The 21,244-nt window shown below is 47.4% G+C and overlaps 1 protein-coding gene and 1 long non-coding RNA gene across 3 annotated transcripts in view; one reads left to right on the top strand and one right to left on the bottom strand.

Annotated features, from left to right (window-relative positions):
* LOC137535671 (uncharacterized) overlaps nucleotides 1–8,145 on the bottom strand; it is a 43,169-nt gene extending 35,024 nt beyond the window's left edge. The window contains exon 1 of the long non-coding RNA XR_011024432.1: nucleotides 8,075–8,145. This is a non-coding gene — a long non-coding RNA (uncharacterized lncRNA). The remainder of the gene's footprint in view (nucleotides 1–8,074) is intronic.
* Nucleotides 1–21,244, top strand: part of LOC137536013 (rap1 GTPase-activating protein 1-like) — a 363,102-nt gene that overhangs the window by 111,090 nt on the left and 230,768 nt on the right. The gene's annotated exons all lie outside the window — the stretch shown is intronic.

Raw genomic sequence — 21,244 nt, 5'->3', positions numbered from 1 at the left:
GTCTTGTCTCCCTATACTATGCCTATGCCCAGGGCCGGATTTGTGGGCAGGCCTCCAAGGCCAGTTCCTAGGGCGCCAGGAATGCTGGGGCGCTGTTGCCGTGGTATCATATCACAAAGTTTTTGCGGCGCTGTTTTCCGCCTGCTGTCCATCTGCCCAGCGCCCGCCGGAAGTCCGTCTCCCCCCGCCCGCCGGAAGTCCGTCTGCCCCTGCCCGCCAGAAGTCCGTCTGCCCCCTGCCCGCCAGAAGACCATCTGCTGCCCGCCCGTCTGCAGAAACTCCATCTGCTGCCCGCATGCCATGCCTGTGCTGTGACTCTCCCTCGCCCGCTGCCAAGTATCAGTGCTCCATGCTCACAGTGATGACGAGAGAGCAAGAGAGAAGCCGGGCAGGCACAGCGCATCGCCGTATACAAGAAGTGACATTGATGCGCACTTCCTGTGTTTGAAATATTCGGCGCTGCGCTGATTACATAGTTTTTTACTCTCTTGTCATTGTCATCACTGTGAGCACGGAGCACCGGGTTCTTCTCGCTGATGTGAGGTCTCATGCTAGGCAGCGAGAGCCGAAGCAGAGTGGCAGACCGAGAGGAAGTGAGCAGATGAGCAGTGTCACTGCTTACATCGTGAGGTGAGTGAGGCAGGAAGGGGGCTCCCGATACTGGAGGGGCAGAAAGGGGGCTACCGATACTGGAGGGGGTCACCTGGCTACCTAAACTGGAGGGGGCAGAAAGGGGGCTCCCTATACTGGAGGGGGGGGGGGGTCACTTGGCTACCTAAACTGGAGGGGGCAGAAAGGGGGCTCCCTATACTGGAGGGGGGGGGGGTGTCACTTGGCTACCTAAACTGGAGGGGGTAGAAAGGGGGCTACTTATACTGGAGGGGAAGTCATCTAGTTGCTTATACTGAAGGGGGGCATCAGGCTACCTTATACTGATATTTAGGGGCACGTGGCTACTCAATTATTTTATTTTGCAGCAGATTTTTCCTTAATTGGTGTTGAGGCAACTGACTACTGTACTAATTCTTTTGTCTAGACCCTAGAGGCATGTGACTGTTTAGTTTTATCTGGATGGTTGTGACTATTTAAATTGTACCTGAGATGTTATTACAAGCAGCATTCATACTTACCTGGTACTCCCTTGCCACCCTCTCAGACCGCTCCATTGTCCCATGGTAAGCTGAAAATTGACCAGTTGCATATACGTGGGCTGGTATCACGATGGGAGGCATGCATGCGCAGTGGAGTGTGGCTGTCTAAATTACCACAGGAAAGCGGAGTGGCTCGGGAGCTCTCATCCTGCATGAGGCTGGAGTAAGCCCCAGATAAGTATGAATGCTGCTAGTAGTAATGTGTCAGGTTTCCTTTAATTTTTTTTATCTGGAGGCATGTGGCTACTTAATTCTTTTAACTAGGGAAATATCACTACTTGTTTTTTTTTTTTAATCTATGGCACCTAGCCACTGATTTTTTTTTTTTTTTTTATCTAAAGGCATGTGACTAAATGAATCTTTTATGCAGAGGAATGTGACTACTACATTCTTGTATCTATAGGTGTAATTGTTTTATCTGGAAACATGTGACTTAATTCTTTGATTTTATGGCACACGGCTACTTAATTCTTGCATCTAGGGAGGCTATAGCTTCTTAATTTTTGTATTCCAGGGGCTATACTGACTACTTATTCTGTATTCTGGGGAACCTAGCTGCGCTTGCTTGAAAAGTGTGTATAAATTGTGTGTGTGAGGTTGGTTAGGATGCGGTCGGTCAAGGGGCGGCTGAAGATAGTGGGCCTTGGGTGGCAAAGAGTACAAATCCGGCCCTGCCTATGCCATGTGTACCACAAATAATTCCGAGTACAGCTCCGCTGTACTTGGCGAAATAAATTCTGATTCTGAACTCACCGTGCACCTCACATAATACTTTAGGGTGTCCTCTTTCCAAAATGGGGTCATTTCTGGAGTCTGTCCTGGCATTTTAGGGTCTCTGCAATCATTACATGTATGGCCAGTATTAGGAGTTTCTGCTATACTCCTTATATTGGGTATACGGGTAATGCACTCTGGGCTGAAAGGAAAAATGAATGGCAAACATACCTTGCTCCACATCAATGGCAGATCTTCCTACACATCAATGGCAGTGATAACCTCAGGAGAGAGACACCCCGTGCCACCCTGCACTCAGGGTGAGCCACCAACTTATGTGACTGGGCCTCAGAACTTTAGTATACAGCATTATGCCTGTAGTATACAGCAATATGCCTGCCAATAGAGATGACTCTGTGTGGCATTAAAGCATCATCATAGGCCCAAAGTAAATCACATATAAACCGGGGGTGTTCACACTCAAGGGAAATTCAAACATGCCGTCTTATATCGCCAACCTAGGACATATCAGCAATATCAAGCATGGAAACCGATCCTTCTTCCGACTTTTATGCTTACCTGTTTGTTTGGTATTCAAGCTTACCTCTCCTCCCCCTGGGACAATGTGCGAAAGACCACTGAGTGTGTGCCTACTCCTGTGTCTGGAGTTCCCTAGGTTCTAATAGTGTACCTGCTCGTGGTACCTCTCAAAGCACTCCCCTATGCATAGGCCAGGCTGGTCAGGACATTTGGGACAATAAAAACTGGTGTCATTCCTCCTTCTAGCACTGCTGCAGACACGACAACGTTTTCTTCGGATGCGTTGACCTGGGGCACACGGAATCTGATAGTCTTAATGCCTTCCATGCAGTCGGCTAGTTGCATCTGGGGGGGGGGGCCTAGCACCTCCTGGATACAGGAGGTCCAGAACGATCTGTTCCTGAAATTGAAGGAAAGATCCAGTTCTCCCAGCCTTACTGTAGAGAACAAAGGTGTTGTAAACTGCCAATTGAATCAGATAAAAAGACACTTTCTTATACCAGCGTCTTGTTTTCTGGGAAACTAAATAGGGCACTAACCTCTGGTCATTGAAGTCCACCCCTCCCATGTTGACATTATATTCGTGGACGACAAGGGGCTTTTCAATGACCTCAGTTGCCCGTTGAATTTGGACTGTCATGTCTGTGTGAGTGGTAGACAGAAAGTAAATGTCCCTCTTGTCCCTGCATTTCACCACGAGCAGGTCGTCAGTACGCAAGGAGGCCCTCTGCCCCCGTTGTCTGGTAGTAACGAGCCGTTGGGGGAAGCCCTGGCGACTACGCCGCGCAGTGCCACAGCATCGGATTCCTTCTAACTTTAAGTGCTGATAGAGGGCCACACGTGTGTAATAGTTGTCCACATAAAGATGGTACCCCTTCTGGAACAAGGGTGACGCCAAGTCCCACACAACCTTTCCACTGCTCCCCAGGTAGTCAGGGCATCCGACCGGCTCCAATTTTGAGTCTTTTCCCTCATAGACCCTAAAACGACATGTATAGCCTGTGGCCCTTTCACAGAGCTTATACAGTTTCACCCCATACCGGGCGCGCTTGCTTGGGATGTACTATTTGATGCCAAGGCGCCCGGTAAAGCGTAAGAGGGACTCATCTATGCAGATGTTCTGTTCAGGGATATAAGCATCTGCAAATGTTGATGACAGGTGGTCTATGAGGGGCCGAATTTTGTGGAGCCGGTCATAAGCAGGGTGGCCCTTTTCATGACCGGTTTCGTCGTCGTTGAAGTGCAGGAAGCACAGGAAGCGCAGGATGGACTCAAATCGTGTCCTGGACATGGCAGCAGGGTACAAGGGAACATGATGTACTGAATTCGTAGACCAATATGACCGCAATACATTCTGTTTCATTAGTCCCAAGTGAAGGATAAGGGCCAAAAAGATTTTAATGTCGGAAACTTGGACTGGTTTCCACCGGAAAGGCTGGGCATAGCTACTCTCCGGGTGCTCGGTGATGAATTGTGTGGCTTTACGGTTGGTCTCAACCACAATTAAGTCCAAGAGAACCTGGGTGATGAACAGCTGCAAAAAGTCTAGGGCCGTTCCTAGATGAGCTGTCGCCACCTGGACTCCAGACTGGGCGGTGAAAGGGGGCACTACGGGTGATCGGGGATTGCCAATATGGATTTGCCAGCACCTCTGGGAGTCTATGGGTACTACGGGCCCGTCTTCTTCTTGGTGGCTGCGACGGGGGTACTACTGCACTTGCCACCGTACCAGTTTCAACTTCCATGCTGGCGCTCACCACTTCACCAGGGTCTACGGAAGTACTGGTACTAAGTCCAGGAGATGCTGCGCTGCTGGTGCCTACCTCACCAAGAAAACTCCAATCAGCGCTAGCACCACCCTGCTGCCCTTGAGGCGGATCCTGCGCCACCTGCGGTCTAACGACATGGGGTCTGGTACGCCTGGCTCTAGCCGGGACCAAAGCCTCGTCATCACTTTCGGTCAGAGAACCACGGTAACAGTAAAAAAGGGCGCAGGAGGCTAGTGGACAAATCGGGCGCCGCCATTCACTCCCATAATAATTATCGTTTACTGGGCGCCGAACAGGAAAAAAGGGCGCCCGAGAATAATAACGTTTTCCAATGGCGCCCGAAGATATTTCATGTTTTATAACTGCTTGTGATGATTTACGTTTCTTATTTCAATAAAACATTATTTTAAATGTTATCCCTTACTGTTTGTAAAACATTATTATTCACGAAACAAAGCGATCAGTACGTAACGTAAATTGTAATATATTTTATAAATAGAAGAAGAATGGAAGCTGGCACGCTAAACAGCGCTTCTACGGAGCGCTTCTATGGAGGTGTAGCCTCCGTAGAAGCGCTGTTTAGCGCGAAACGGCCGTCAGGCATCAGTGCCCAACACCCACCACCACCAAAGCCTCTTCTCACAGGGTATGTGCTTCATCATTTGTAACTTGCATGTCTGTTACACTATTGCACGTTTGTACCTACTACATTACGACATTAAATTGACCACCTGCAGCAGTGCCAGCTTCCATTCTTCTTCTATTTATCTGCATCATTGTCAGCTTGAGCACGCATCAGTGGGTGTCCAGGAAACAAAGAGGAGGCACATTTGAAAAGGCCCTCACGTGTCTACTGCATGATCTGCATTGAGTGGTGTTAACCTGTAGTGCCAACCTTCTGCTTTCTTTTACTTCGTAATATATTTTATCCCTTACTGTTTTTAAAACATTATTCTACACACAATACAGTGATCACTAAGGAGAGTCTTAGGTTTAGGCACCAACAGGGGGGTCTTAGGTTTAGGCACCAACAGGGGGGTCTTAGGTTTAGGCACCAACAGGGGGGTCTTAGGTTTAGGCACCAACAGGGGGGTCTTAGGTTTAGGCACCAACAGGGGGGTCTAGGGGTTAGGGGTAGGTACAGGGAGGGTTACTTAGGCACCAACAGGGGGGTCTTAGGTTTAGGCATCAACAGGGGGGTCTAGGGGTTAGGGGTAGGTACAGGGAGGGTTACTTAGTAATTTTTTTTTAAACATTATACGTTTCACTATTTAAACGGAAGATTAACGTTTTTACAATTGCCGATTTAATGCACATTATTTAATGATTTATAACTTTATAAAACATTAATTTTAAACGAAATACAGTACAATACATTTTTAAACGTTATCCATGCTTATCGTTTAAAACCCCGCGCCCTTTTTTCCCAGCGCCCCTTTTTAACGTACGCGAGAACCACTGCTTTCCACAGGTTCAGATTCGGACCCAGATGATTCGTCGGATGAGTCTTCCCAAAAGCTCTCATCCGACTGGTCCATGTACCTGTATACCTCCTCATCGGAAATCCCCCTTCTTGCCATTGTGGATTGCTAAATTTATGGGGTTTTCCTCCGAGACTACCCAGAAAAAAAGAGCACCTACCTAGCAAAAGGGAGTATTTGAGAGGTATTGGGGTTGGTGGGAAGTGGGGTCTCAGAGGCAATCAAACAATCACGGGACAATCAAATACAATTACAGCACAATCGAATCCAATCACAGCACAAGCAAATCTGATGCACTCGGAAGGTGGTGGATGGAGGTGGTGAGGGGGAGGGTGGGGTTGGGTGTGGTGGGGGGGAGGGTGGGGTTGGGTGTGGTGGGAAGTGGGGTCTCAGAGGCAATCAAACAATCACGGGACAATCGAAGCCGATCACGGGACAATCAAATACAATTACAGCACAATCGAATCCAATCACTGCACAATCAAATCTGATGCACTCGGAAGGTGGTAGGGGTGGGGTGGGGGTTGTTGGGAAGTGGGGTCTCAGAGGCAATCAAACAATCACGGGACAATCGAAGCAAATCACGGGACAATCCAATACAATCGCAGCACAATCGAATGCAATCACAGCACAGTCAAATACAATGCACTCGGACGGTGATTAGGGGGGTTCTGAGGGCGATTTGAGGTGGTGGGGGGTTGATCAGGAGCCCGCACGGGGCAGACTGAGTCCTGATCTGATGAGAGGCAGTCACAGGGGGTTACTGATCGAAGATCAGTTAGTGATCGCTGGGGAGGACAGATGTAAACAAAGAGCAGGGGATGTAATCAGGAGGGGGGTATGAGGGCAATCGAAGGTCTGGGCAGGTGATCGGTTGCCCCCGTGGGGCAGTTAGGGTCTGCTCTGATGGGTGGGGGTGCTGAGGGGTGATAGACAGGTGATAGACAGGTGATCAGAGGGGGATCAGGGGGTAAGGTAGCTGTATACAGATGTATACAGTATACAGGGGGGTAGTCTGGGATGGGGTCTGGGGGTGATCTAAAGGTGGGGGGGGGTGAGGGGTGACTAGGAGGCAGTTAGGGAATTAAACTAAGGGATAGTGTCAATAGTTAGTGGCAGGTGGGGGGCGTTATAGGGGTGCAAGGGTGCTGGCAGGGGTCTGCTGGGGTGACCAGGGGGGGGGGGTCTGAAGGCTGGGGTGGGAGATCAGGGGGGCTGTGGGCAAAAAAAAGCACTGTAGTGTGTACTTACAAAATGCTTCCTCCTCGCTGGTGGTCTCTGGAACAATGAGACCACGAGGTGAGGAGGAAGCACGTATAAGGCACTTTGTTTACCTAACAAAGTGCCTTATACTCCTTTATTGGCCGGATTTTTGGATTTCTCCGCTTGCCGGCGCTGCTAAGTGGCCGGCGAGCGGAGACTAAACTGCCGGCTATCGATCCCCGGCGGAGGATCGCGTCATGGATGACGCGATCGCTCCGCCCATGCCCCTACAAGGACCGCCGCCATTTGTCTATACAGCGGTCCTTGCGGGGTCCACTTCCCGGCCGCCAATTGTATATACGGCGGTCGGGAAGTGGTTAAGCCATTTTCAGATCACTTTTGGTTTTCTATCCAGATATCCGAATCTGGCCGGATATCCAGGATATTTGGTTTGGATATCCGAGTTTACTCGGATACTAAAAAGTTCGGATTCGGAAATCCAAATCGGATCCGGATCTCTGGGTATCCGGATCAATTCGGATTTTGAAAAGGGGTATCCGAGCACCCCTGATCGTGTGTACTACTACCTACTCATTTAAGACCTGATTGAGAACGGTATTCACACAGAAGAGATAAATAAGGAATAACATTTAAAAAAAAAAAAAAAAAAAACGCTTGACTTGTTAGACCTGACTGTGCCAAGTTTGATCATTGGGCTGGGCTGAAATCTATTGTGATTTACTAGCTGCGTAAAAATGTTTACTGTCTTTTCCCCAAATGCCACTCACTTTTTTCTTTCCTCCCAAGAAACGCCTCTGTTTTCTTCCCTGCACCAAGATTGCCACCGTCTCCGACCCAATAAGCCTGATCTAAATTCCCCTCCTTTCCCTCCTTTAAGCTTAGATTTGACATTCAAGCAAGCAGAAATAGCGCAACAGTGAAGCAGATGCCCAGATGCTCCAATATTTCTTACACTGGTCACAGGTTTTGATAAAATTGCCTATGTATCAAATCTGTCCACTATATGCAAATTGTTATATATTTGTGGAAGGTTGCACAATGCAACTCTACGACAAAACCAACAACTATAAAATATTTTCTGCATATTTTGGCTACATTTTTCATAAACCACTCAAAATGTCTCTAGCTTTCCTTTTCATATACATAATAAATATTTCCCCCAATGCTATATGGCAAGATTGGTAGTTTCACTTACCAAACTCAACGAACTCTCTGATGTCTAAGATGGCTGAACGTCTTGTAGAACCTTTTATAGAAGAAATCCCCAACCAATCAAGCAATGCCACGTTTGGGACGTCTATTCTTCTTGAATGACAGAACGTTGTCCTCCAATAACAGTAAGACACATCAAATCAACTGTGGGGAAGGAGGCTGACTCCTCCCCCCCCCCTTCAGTGCCTCCCCCTTCATTGCAGAAAATGGCGACCATGAAAAGGCAGTGCGGGAAAGGAGCGCGGGCAGGGAACATGGACTCCAGAACTTTGTGTGGACACCCTATTGCCAGGAGGTTCAGCCAAGTAAAAACATTACAAATAAGGTTCCTTCAATAAGCATAATGACTGGTTATTGCTACAAAACCGGTTAGACATGAAACCAGAAACACTGTGGTTACTGGAGGCTTGAGACTCCATTAGCACAGGTTTTCCATTCTATCTAGAATAGACAGTCGCAATCATCGTTTTTGCTTCATATGCTTCCCCTTTTTTGTACGCTGACTTTCCATGTTGTTTACAAACCAAACTTCTCCATATGCAGCATCATGTATTCCCTCTAGACCTCAACCTATGTGGCCTCTGCAAAGATTCCGCCCTGGTCTTGGAGGAGTTAATGTTTTTAGCTCAACAACCACAAACCTCACAGGTTCTGGGCGATGTTGTACCATCAGAGAATGAACAATGTAACCTACACAGGTAACAGAGCTTGCTCGAGCCCTCATCCCCTGCTGTAATCAGAGCGGGGCCATGGCAATCAGCCTGCCAGCCGTGATCGGAGCTGACAGCCTGAAATAAACAATAAAGAGGCTAATAGTGTGTACAGTGATGTGATCTAGCACAGCACTGGAGAGGGCACAGCCTCGTCACTTAACTGTCCCTCCCAACAGCTCACAATCTAAGCCCATACATGGGCTGATGCCTATGTATGAGTAGTGCAGTGTATGTATCACAGTCTAGGGCTAATTTGGGGGGGGGGGGGGAATCAAAGAGATAGGGATTTAAAAAAAAAAAGGTAATCTTTTACTAATAAAAAAAAGTGAAGATTGCAGCTGCAATCAGAGACCACCCAAAAGAAAGCTCTATTGTGGGAAGAAAAGGGGGTAAAATTCATTTGGGTGGTAAGTTGTATGGCCAAGCAATAAACTGTTAAAGCTGTGAAGTGCTGAATTGTAAAAAATGGAGTGGTCTTTAGGGGAGTATAAACCTGTGGTCCTCAAGTGGTTAAGACCCAGCTTATTAGAGTAGTCCCTCTTTGCCACCTTCAGTTCTCAGTTTAGGGTACTCCAGGCCTCCCTGAACTCCTCCACTCCTCTAGGGTGCCAGATTTGTGGGCTTCCTCTTTAACCTTCCAGTGCCGTTGAACCAGAGTTTGTTGTTAGGAAAGACTTTGTACTGAGGCCTACAGTTTTTGAGTAGGAGCTCGATATCTGGAGAGCAGCATTTGTACAGGATGGTCATGTTGAAGCACCAAGCAGCATTGATGTAGTCCAAGTAGATGCCACCGCCTCTCCTTTTACCCAAGAGTGCATGATCGCAGTCCGCTCGAAAGAGATTGAAGGCTAGTAGGTATAGAGAGTAGTCCAGGATGTTGTCATTCAGCCAGGTTTCAATGAAGCAAAGAACTGAGGAGTTTCCGTGAGGGTGGGTTTTCTGCCGAGTGGTAGAAGCAGCTCATCCAGCTTGTTCGGGAGGGAGCGGACATTTGCAAATAGAACAGGGCCGGCCCGCTCATGAGGCGGGGTGAAACTTTTGCCTCAGGCGGCAAAATTCCAGGGGCGGCACCCGCCCGTCCGTGGGTGCGGGGAGCCGGCCGCCGAGCTGGAGGGGTAGCTGGCAGGACGGGGGTATTGGGCCTAGCGGCGGGGAGGGGGGTCGGACCCCCCCTCCCTCGCCTGGGTCCCCTGTGCTCCGCTCCCCTCCAGCCTTAAATACAAGCAGCCGCTATGTGTAAGAGGCACGGGCGGGTAGGACTCACCTCTTCCTCGTTCCAAGCGTGCGCTCCACTGACGTCACTTCCTGCAGCGTTGCAAATTTTTTTTTTTTGCCTCAGGCGGCAAATAGTCTAGGGCCGGCCCTGAAATAGAATGGCTGGGATGGGTGACTGCAGGCTCTTCCTCTTAAGTCTTGCTTTGCCTGCCCTCCTCCCCCTAAGCCGATGTTTACCGCGGGTCCGCGGGCCCACTGATCAATGTGGGCAGAGAATGTGTCTCACAGGGGCAGTCCTGAGGCATGGAACTCCCATTTCAGGAGTGCCGCGCTAGTGTAGGTAATGATGCGCTGAGCTGGTAGTGAGTGCTGCAAAAACAGCAAAAGAGATTTGGGCGCAGCCGGCACCACCATAGGCCGTAATAGGAATTATGGATGTAGCGGCACTCAGTGAGTTATTTGGTTGCCGTCAAAAACACTAATTCGTGCGCCAGCAACAGCTGAAAGCCAATTTACATCTTTCCCTCACTATCCATGGCGGCCTGTAGGGGGGATAGCAATTAAAGCAGCCGGGACATGTGCAGGAGCTGGGAAAAGCAAAGCCGAGCAAGTACAGAGCAGCAATATGTGGGTCACAGATCAGGACATTGCAGTCGGCAGCATATAACCCAGTGTACCCCAGCAATCTGAGCAGCAGATCAGTTCAAATGCCCCAATACCTGAAAACAGATGCCCCATTACCCAGCAGAGCAATTTTGCCCAGACACTGATTTAGAGCAAGACAAGACAAGCAAAAAAGAAAAAGCAGAAGACAGTGTGACCCTGGCAGGCCCTCTAATTCTTGAATGTATATCGGTGCATAATTTCTTTCAAGGACCACTATCACAAAAATAGTAAAATTTAAAATACATGTACGCATACAGATCAGAAGTACATTTCTTCCAGAGTAAAATGAGCCATGAATTACTATTCTCTTATGTTGCTGTCACTTACAGGAGGTGGCAGAGCTGGATTTGTACTTTCCAGTGCCCTAGGCCTGCTGTCACCAACTGCCCCCCCCCCCCCCCCTCCACCACCACCACCAAAAAACATTCTGTCCAACACTGACTAGCGATCACTGGTTTCAATGGGCTCATTTCAGTTGTGCTGCTCTGCCCCACATTCAACAAATAATTCCTGTAATTTGCGCTCCTGCCCGAATGTGCACAGCAGCTGATAGTGTTCTGGGCATGCATACTTGAGAAATGACGCTGATGTATGGCCGGTACTTGTCAAGAATGCATAACACTGTACCGGCCTCGGTTGCTGTGCACATCTGGGCAGGAGCGTAAAATTACAGGGAGCGCGAGTGGACAGAGCATGCGCTGCTTCTTTGTCCTCTATGCGACTGGCTGCAGTCGGAGCCACAAACAGGTGGCAGCCGGCAGGGCAGTGCAATGGAAAGAAGCCCATACAGAACAGGTAAGTAGCAAACATCCTGTCAAGACCCACTTTGGATGTTCTGTTGTAATTATAGTGGACCTGAACTCAAAACTTCCTCTCTGCTCTAAAAGATACGCAACAACATAACCTTTAAAGAAAAACATTTCTTTGTTACGGCTGAAATAAATCCTGCAATAAATCTGCAGTGTATCTACTTCCTGCTTTCATGGAAGCAGACATATTGTTAAGATTCTGTGCTTTCAAATGAGCTTAGTTGTTGTGGCAGTCAGGTGACACAGTGTAGAGATCAAAATTACAACTTGTGATTGGACACAGATGAGGGGGTAATTAGACAGACTCTCTAAATACATACAAGGTTCATTTCTCTGTTTTCCTTCTGTCTTGTGCAAGAGTTCAGTTCCACTTTAACCACTTGAGGACCACAGTCTTTTCGCCCCTTAAAGAGACACTGAAGCGAAAAAAAATATGATATAGTGAATTGGTTGTGTACTATGAATAATTACTAAAAGATTAGCAGCAAAGAAAATATTCTCATACTTTTATTTTCAGGTATATAGTGTTTTTTCTAACATTACATCATTCTATAATATGTGCAGATTACACAACACTCAGCATTCAAAATGAGTCTTTCAGAGCAGTCTGTGAAGTAATGACCTCTCCTCTAGCAGAGAAAAAGTAAATAGTCCAGGAACAGTTGAGATAATAAGTCAGATAACAGCCCTCTCCAAGACTAACTTAGTCGGAGAGCTTAATGGCTTGTTTGCATAGAGATAACAACTGGAGTTTCCCAACTCTTCCTGTACTGGAAACAATTACACTGATGTATCTGATCTTAATGTTTTATTTCTTAGCTGTACTACACATACAAATCATAATATCATAATTTTTATTTCGCTTCAGTGTCTCTTTAACCACTTGAGGACCCACCCTTTACCCCCCCTTAAGGACCAGCGTTGAATTCTGTGATCTGTGCTGGGTGGGCTCTACAGCCCCCAGCACAGATCAAACACCAGGCAGAGAGATCAGATCACCGCCCTTTTTTCCCCACTAGGGGGATGATGTGCTGGGGGGGGTCCGATCTCCCCTGCCTGCGTGTGGCTGGCGGGGGGGGGCACCTCAAAGCCCCCCTCCGCGGCGAAATTCTGCTTCCCCCTCTCCTTCCTGGCCCCCTGGTGATCGCTATCCGTCCTGTGCAGCCTGTGACAGGACGTCCCCTGTCACATGGCGGCGATCCCCGGTCGCTGATTGGCCGGGGATCGCCGATCTGCCTTACGGCGCTGCTGCGCAGCAGCGCCGTACAATGTAAACAAAGCGGATTATTTCCGCTTGTGTTTACATTTAGCCTGCGAGCCGCGATCGGTGGCCCGCAGGCTATTCACGGAGCCCCCCGCCGTAAATTGACAGGAAGCAGCCGCTCGCGCGAGCGGCTGCTTCCTGATTAATTAGCCTGCAGCCGGCGACGCAGAACTGCGTTGCTGGTCCTGCAGCTGCCACTTTGCCGACGCGCGGTATGAGTGCGCGGTCAGCAAGTGGTTAAGGACCAGAGCCTTTTTTTCTATTCAGACCACTGCAGATTTCACGGTTTATTGCTCGGTCATACAACCTACCACCTAAATGAATTTTACCTCCTTTTCTTGTCACCAATACAGCTTACTTTTGGTGCTATTTGATTGCTGCTGCGAGTTTTAATTTTTATTATATTCATCAAAAAAGACATGAATTTTTTTTTAAAAATGACTTTTTTAACTTTCTGTGCTGACATTTTTCAAATAAAGTAAAATTTCCTATACATTTGAGCGCGAAAGTTATTCTGCTACATGTCTTTGATAAAAAAAAAACCCATTCAGTGTATATTTATTGGATTGGGTAAAAGTTATAGCGTTTACAAACTATGGTGCAAAAAGTAAATTTTCCAATGTTAAAGCATCTCTGACTTTTCTGACCACCTGTCAGGTTTCATGAGGTGCTAAAATTCCAGGATAGTATAAATACCCCCCAAATGACCCTATTTTGGAAAGAAGACATTCCAAAGTATTCACAAAGCGGCATGGTGAGTTCATTGAAGATTGTATTTTTTGTCACAAGTTAGCGGAAAATGACACTTTGTGACAAAAAAAAAAGTTTCCATTTCTTCTAACTTGCGACAAAAAAAAAAATGAAATCTGCCACGGACTCACTATGCTCCTCTCTGAATACCTTGAAGTGCCTACTTTCCAAAATGGGGTAATTTGTGGTATGTGTTCACTGTCCTGGCATTTTGTGGGGTGCCTAATTGTAAGCACCCCTGTAAAGCCTAAAGATGCTCATTGGACTTTGGGCCCCTTAGCGCAGTTAGGCTGCAAAAAAGTGCCACATATGTGGTATTGCCGTACTCAGAAGTAGTATAATGTGTTTTCGGGTGTATTTTTACACATACCCATGCTGGGTGGGAGAAATATCTCCGTAAATGACAATTTTTTTTATTTTTTTTACACACAATTGTCTATTTACAGAGGTATTTCTCCCACCCAGAATGGGAATGTGTAAAAATACACCCCAAAACACATTATACTACTTCTCCTGAGTACGGCGATACCACATGTGTGGCACTTTTTTGCACCCTAACTGCGCTAAGGGGCCCAAAGTCCAATGAGTACCTTTAGGATTTCACAGGTCATTTTGCGACATTTGGTTTCAAGACTACTCCTCACGGTTTAGGGCCCCTAAAATGCCAGGGCAGTATAGGAACCCCACAAATGACCCCATTTTAGAAAGAAGACACCCCAAGGTATTCCGTTAGGAGTATGGTGAGTTCATAGAAGATTTTATTTTTTTTTGGTCACAAGTTAGCGGAAATTGATTTCAATTGTTTTTTTTCACAAAGTAAATAGCAACAGTATACAGATCAATTGACTCTTGGGTGCATGCAGAAATGTTATTTAATTAGAAAAATCTTAGTATACAAAAACACACATACAACAAATATATACAAATACAAAAAATTACAAACTATGCTAAAAAGAGGGACTTGCACCCTATAGATTAGCCATCAGATAACACCCACAGAAATACCCCTTTAGAGTCTGCAGTCCTCTATTTGCACGATTATTGCACCAAACTACATGAAAAATAGTCCTCCATATGTATATATATATGAACCCGTTCCATATGATCCTCAAAGGGAAAATGATGACGTTCATCAAATGAAGCGCTACAGATGATATGATTGTTTGAATCAAAGGCCAGAGAAGTAGAGCAACACAGCCCAGACATCAAAACCCCATCTGATGGTTGGATATCTTATTGGACTCAATCGCAGTCCCAGCACAGCATGCAAATATTGGAAAATGTCCGTATCTGGACTCACGTATCTGGACTCACTCGCAGTCCCAGACAGTACAGTGAAATATTGATGAAGATCTATATCTCAGACTCAATCATAATCTCAAGCCATGCATGTTATTATTGCCAGATGTAGGAAGGATCCATAAAATAGCTCATAGATATTTTGGCTCCAGGTTTCAGCAAGCCGTTTTAGCACGGCCAAGCAGAGAAAGCCATGCAGATGGAATGAGGCAATCATATATTGCAGAGGAGATCGCTTGACATAAAGTTCATATAGCATGTGACGTCATAGTTAACACACCAATGGAGTTGTAGTTGATAAAATGGAGAATGAGTCCGTGGTGGATCTCGTGGGAGTTTTGGGGTGTAGCTAATGGCTCAGACGCTGTGCATCTGACATGTTTCGCCGTCCGCCATGACGGCCTCTTCGGAGATAAGCGCCTGGTAAACTAAGACTCAAAACGGCGGGCATTCAAAAGGAAGTCACGTGGGGACCGCCCACCTCCCTCTCCACTGGGCAGTGGGCATAAAAATACACCCCAAAACACATTATACTACTTCTTCTGAGTACGGCGATACCACATGTGTGACACTTTTTTGCAACCTAGGTGCGCTAAGGGGCCTAACGTCCTATTCACAGGTCATTTTGAGGCATTTGGATTCTAGACTACTCACCACGGTTTAGGGCCCCTAAAATGCCAGGGCAGTATAGAAACCCCACAAGTGACCCCATTTTAGAAAGAAGACACCCCAAGGTATTCTGTTAGGAGTATGGTGAGTTCATAGTAGATTTTTTTTTGTCACAAGTTAGCGGAAAATGACACTTTGTGAAAAAAAAACCCAATACAAATCAATTTCCGCTAACTTGTGACAAAAAATAAAATCTTCTATGAACTCATCATACACCTAACAGAATACCTTGGGGTGTCTTCTTTCTAAAATGGCATCACTTGTGGGGTTCCTATACTGCCCTGGCATTTTACGGGCCCGAAACCGTGAGTAGTCTGGAAACCAAATTTCTCAAAATGACTGTTCAGGGGTATAAGCATCTGCAAATTTTGATGACAGGTGGTCTATGAGGGGGCAAATGTTGTGGAACCGGTCATAAGCAGGGTGGCCTCTTAGATGACAGGTTGTATTGGGCCTGATCTGATGGATAGGAGTGCTAGGGGGGGTGACAGGAGGTGATTGATGGGTGTCTCAGGGGGTGGTTAGAGGGGAAAATAGATGCAATCAATGCACTGGGGAGGTGATCGGAAGGGGGTCTGAGGGGGATCTGAGGGTTTGGCCGAGTGATCAGGAGCCCACACGGGGCAAATTAGGGCCTGATCTGATGGGTAGGTGTGCTAGGGGGTGACAGGTGGTGACGGGAGGTGATTGATGGTTGTCTCAAGGTGTGATTAGAGGGGGAAATAGATGCAAGCAATGCACTGGCGAGGTGATTAGGGCTGGGGTCTGAGGACGTTCTGAGGGTGTGGGCGGGTGATTGGGTGCCCTAGGGGCAGATAGGTGTCTAATCTGATGGGTATCAGTGACAGGGGCTGATTGATGGGTGATTGATGGGTGATCAGTGGGTGATTAGATGGCAGAACAGATGTAAACAATGCACTTTGGAGGTGATCTCAGGGTAGGTCTGGGGCAATCTGATGGTGTGGCTGGGTGATCAGATTGCCCGCAAGGGGCAGGTTAGGGGCTGATTGATGAGTGGCAGTGACAGGGGGTGATTGATGGGTGGCAGTGACAGGGGGTGATTGACAGGTGATTGACAGATGATCAGTGGATTATTACAGGGAAGAACAGATGTAAATAATGCACTGGCGAATTGATAAGGGGGGGTCTGGTGATTGATGGGTGATTGATGGGTAATTAGTGGGTGTTTAGAGGAGAGAACAGATGTAAACACTGCACTTGGGAGGTGATCTGATGTCAGATCTGCGGGCGATCTATTGGTGTGGGTGGGTGATCAGATTGCCCGCAAGGGGCAGGTTAGGGGCTGATTGATGGGTGGCAGTGACGGGGTGATTGATGGGTGGCAGTGCCAGGGGGTGATTGATGGGTGATTGATAGGTGATTGACAGGTGATCAGTGGGTTATTACAGGGAAGAACAGATGTAAATAATGCACTGGCGAATTGATAAGGGGGGGTCTGAGGGCAATGTGGGCGGGTGATTGGGTGCCCGCAAGGGGCAGATTGGGGTCTAATCTGATGGGTAACAGTGACAGGTGGTGATAGGGGGGTGATTGATGGGTAATTAGTGGGTGTTTAGAGGAGAGAACAGATGTAAACACTGCACTTGGGAGGTGATCTGATGTTGGATATGCGGGCGATCTATTGGTGTGGGTGGGTGATCAGATTGCCCGCAAGGGGCGGGTTAGGGGCCGATTGATGGGTGGCAGTGACAGGGGGTGATTGACGGGTGATTGACAGGTGATCAGTGGGTTATTACAGGGGGGATAGAGGCATACAGTACACAGGGGGGGGGGGTCGGGGGGGGTCTGGGGAGAATCTGAGGGGTGGGGGGGTGATCAGGAGGGAGCAGGGGGCAGTTTAGGGATAAAAAAAAAAATAGCGTTGACAGAAAGTGACAGGGAGTTATTGATGGGTGATTAGGGGGTGACTGGGTGCAGTCAGTGGTCTGGGGGGTGGGCAGGGGGGGTCTGAGGGGTGCTGTGGGTGATCAGGGGGCAGGGGGGGGAAATCATTGTGCTTGGGTGCAGACTAGGGTGGCTGCAGCCTGCCCTGGTGGTCCCTCGGACACTGGGACCACTAGGGCAGGAGGCAGCCTGTATAATAGGCTTTGTATACATTACAAAGCCTATTATACGTTTGTCATGCGGCGATCCGGGTGCTAGTAACCCGTTGGCGCTTCCGAATGGCCGTCGGGTTACAGCGCGAGGGGGGGAATGACACGATCGCCGCATAACCACGCCCGCCTCCGCCAATGGGCGTATTGCGGTAGTTTAGGCCCAGTCTTTGCCGCCGCCCATCGGCTGGGTGCGGTCGGCAAGTGGTTAAAGCATCTACAGTCGCTTGCAAAAGTATTCAGCCCCCCTGAAGTTCTCCACATTTTGTCACATTACTGCCACAAACATGATTCAAGTTAATCGGAATTCCACGTGATAGACCAATACAAAGTGGTGTACATGTGAGAAGTAGAGATGGGCCGAACGGTTCGCCGGCGAACGGTTCCAGGCGAACTTTGGGGGTTCGCGTTCGCCTGCATCAGGCGAACTTTTGCGGAAGTTCGATTCGCCCCATAATGCTGTATTGAGCAAAAGTTTTAGCCTCCATTTCACTGTCAGCAGACATGCTATTGTCAAGCACACTGCTAGAGAACCCGCCCACCCTCCCTTCAAGCTAGGTCCTTTATACCATTTGACTCAGTTGTCTGGCTACACTAATTAGTTATGGGACAGCTGCTACACACTCTGCTAGGGAGATTTTAATTGGCCGGCCTCCCTCCACCCTTCTACCCTTCTACCCTTCTACCCTTCTACCTATTCCCTCCTCCCTCCTACCGGAGGGAGGAGGGTCTCTTCTGCCAGGGAATTATACTATTTTAAAAACCAGTATACATCATACCATAGCTGGGAATACATACATGAGTATACATCATACCATAGCTGGGGATACATACATGAGTATACATCATACCATAGCTGGGAATCGAACCCAGATCTCACTGTGTGGTGGGCATGTCACCCTAAGCACTGTACCACTACAGAAGTAAGTGAAGCTAGCCTAAAATTTTACATTTATGCTCAATGCAATAGAACCATTAGGTTGCTTAAAGGAGAACTGTAGTGAGAGGTATATGGAGGCTGCCATATTGATTTCCTTTTAAGCTATACCAGTTGCCTGGCAGCCCTGCTTAGGGTGACATGCCCACCACACAGTGAGATCTGGGTTCAATTCCCAGCTATGGTATGATGTATACTCATGTATGTATCCCCAGCTATGGTATGATGTATACTCATGTATGTATTCCCAGCTATGGTATGATGTATACTGGTTTTTAAAATAGTATAATTCCCTGGCAGAAGAGACCCTCCTCCCTCCGGTAGGAGGGAGGAGGGAATAGGTGGAGGGAGGAGGGAGGCCAATTAAAATCTCCCTAGCAGAGTGTGTAGCAGCTGTCCCATAACTAATTAGTGTAGGCAGGCAAATGGTATAAAGGACCTTGCTTGGAGGAGGGAGGGAGGGCGGGTCCTCAAGCAGTGATGTGTCTTTCACTCAATTAGGTGTGGCTGCAGGTATTAGAGCTTTTGAAACATGTTTTCTATCATTTTTCCAGTTGATAGAATTTTTTTAAACTTTCAAAGTTCGCCTCCCCATTGAAGTCTATTGCGGTTCGCGAACTTTTTCGCGAACCGAACCTTTCGCGGAAGTTCGCGAACAGGGTTCGCGAACCTAAAATCGGAGGTTCGGCCCAACTCTAGTGAGAAGTGGAAAGAAAATCATACATGATTCCAAACCTTTTGTTACAAATCAATAACTTCAAAGTGGAGTGTGCGTAATTATTCAGCCCCCTGAGTCAATCCTTTGTAGAACCACCTTTTGCTGCAATTACAGCTGCCAGTCTTTTAGGGTATGTCTCTACCAGCTTTGCACATCTAGAGACTGAAATCCTTGCCCATTCTTCTTTGCAAAACAGCTCCAGCTCAGTCAGATTGGATGGACCGCGTTTGTGAACAGCAGTTTTCAGATCTTGTCACAGATTCTCGATTGGATTTAGATCTGGACTTTGACTGGGCCATTCTAACACATATGTTTTGTTTTAATCCATTCCATTGTTGCCCTGGCTTTATGTTTAGAGTTGTTCCCCTGCTGTAAGGTGAACCTCCGCCCCAGTCTCAAGTCTTTTGCAGACTTTGTTTTCTTCCAAGATTTCCCTGTATTTGGCTCCATCCATCTTTCTATCAACTCTGACCAGCTTCCCTGTCCCTGCTGAAGAGATGCACCCCCAGAGCATGATGCTGCCACCACAGTATTTGGCAGTTGGGATGGTGTGTTCAGGGTGATGTGCAGTGTTAGTTTTCTGCCACGCATAGTTTTGCATTTTGGCCAAAAAGTTCTATTTTGGTCTCATCCAACCAGAGCACCTTCTTCCAAATGCTTGCTGTGTCCCCCACGTGGCTTATGGCAAACTGCAAACGGGACATCTTATGGCTTTCTTCTTTTCACTCTTCTATAAGAGCCAACTTTGTGCAGTGCACAACTAATAGTTGTCCTATGGTGAGATTCCCCTACCTGAGCTGTAGATCTCTGCAGCTCGTCCAGAGTCACCATGGGCCTCTTGACTGCATTTCTGATTAGCGCTCTACTTGTTCCGCCTGTGAGTTTAGGTGGACGGCCTTGTCTTGGTAGGTTTACAGTTGTGCCATACTCCTTCCATTTCTGATAAATCGCTTGAACAGTGCTCCATGGGATGTTCAAGGCTTTGGAAATCTTTTTGTAGCCTAGCCTGCTTTAAATTTCTCAATAATTTTATCCCTGACCTGTCTGGTGTGTTCTTTGGACTTCATGGTGTTGTTGCTCCCAATATTCTCTTAAACAATGTAACGATCGGTGTAACAGAGAGGGTCTGATTACCGGTGATCTGCAGTATCACCGAGAATGCAGAATATACCCGATTATTGATGATCTGCAGTATCACCGATAATCAGATATATCTACTAACCTCTGGACACCTGAGTAACAAGTGAGTGTTTTATGCAACAGAAATACTTTGAGTACACACAAAGGAAAGTTCCTTCCAAGGCCTAGACTCTCCCGGGGGAGGAGCTAGGCTGAAAGTAGGAAGGACAGAGCGTGAGTGACACCAATGAGGGGGTGTCACTAACAGGTCTGGGAACTGCCTCTAACAGTAAGGCCAGTTCTCGAGGTCGGCAAGCCAGGTCGTTAACACAAGGACAGATAAAGTACAGATTCAGGAGACAGATACGGAATCCAATGAACAGGCAGGGTTCGGCAACGGAGTATCAGATTAGCAGGGTACAGGATCAGAAGGCAGATACAGAGTCCAGGAACAAGCAGAGTTTGGCAACAGGATATCAGAAATAGCAAGGTACAGAATCAGAGCTCACAGGAATAGTCAGGCAGGCAGAAGGTCATAACAAATAATACAGTTCAATTCCTAATGCTAAGGTGTGAGATCCTTGGCCGTCAACACCTTTGGAAGCTATGCTAGTACACAGATACAGACAAGGTCTGAGTGCTACCACATAGTTACATAGTTACATAGTTACATAGTTATTTTGGTTGAAAAAAGACATACGTCCATCGAGTTCAACCAGTATAAAGTACAACACCAGCCTGCTCCCTCACATATCCCTGTTGATCCAGAGGAAGGCGAAAAAACCCTTACAAGGCATGGTCCAATTAGCCCCTAAAGGGAAAAATTCCTTCCCGACTCCAGATGGCAATCAGATAAAATCCCTGGATCAACATCATTAGG

This window comes from Hyperolius riggenbachi, chromosome 10 (genome assembly GCF_040937935.1).
Source record: "Hyperolius riggenbachi isolate aHypRig1 chromosome 10, aHypRig1.pri, whole genome shotgun sequence".
Classification (NCBI taxonomy): domain Eukaryota; kingdom Metazoa; phylum Chordata; class Amphibia; order Anura; family Hyperoliidae; genus Hyperolius; species Hyperolius riggenbachi.
The sequence above is the reverse complement of the archived record's forward strand: the minus strand, read 5'-3'. Positions and strand labels throughout refer to the sequence as shown.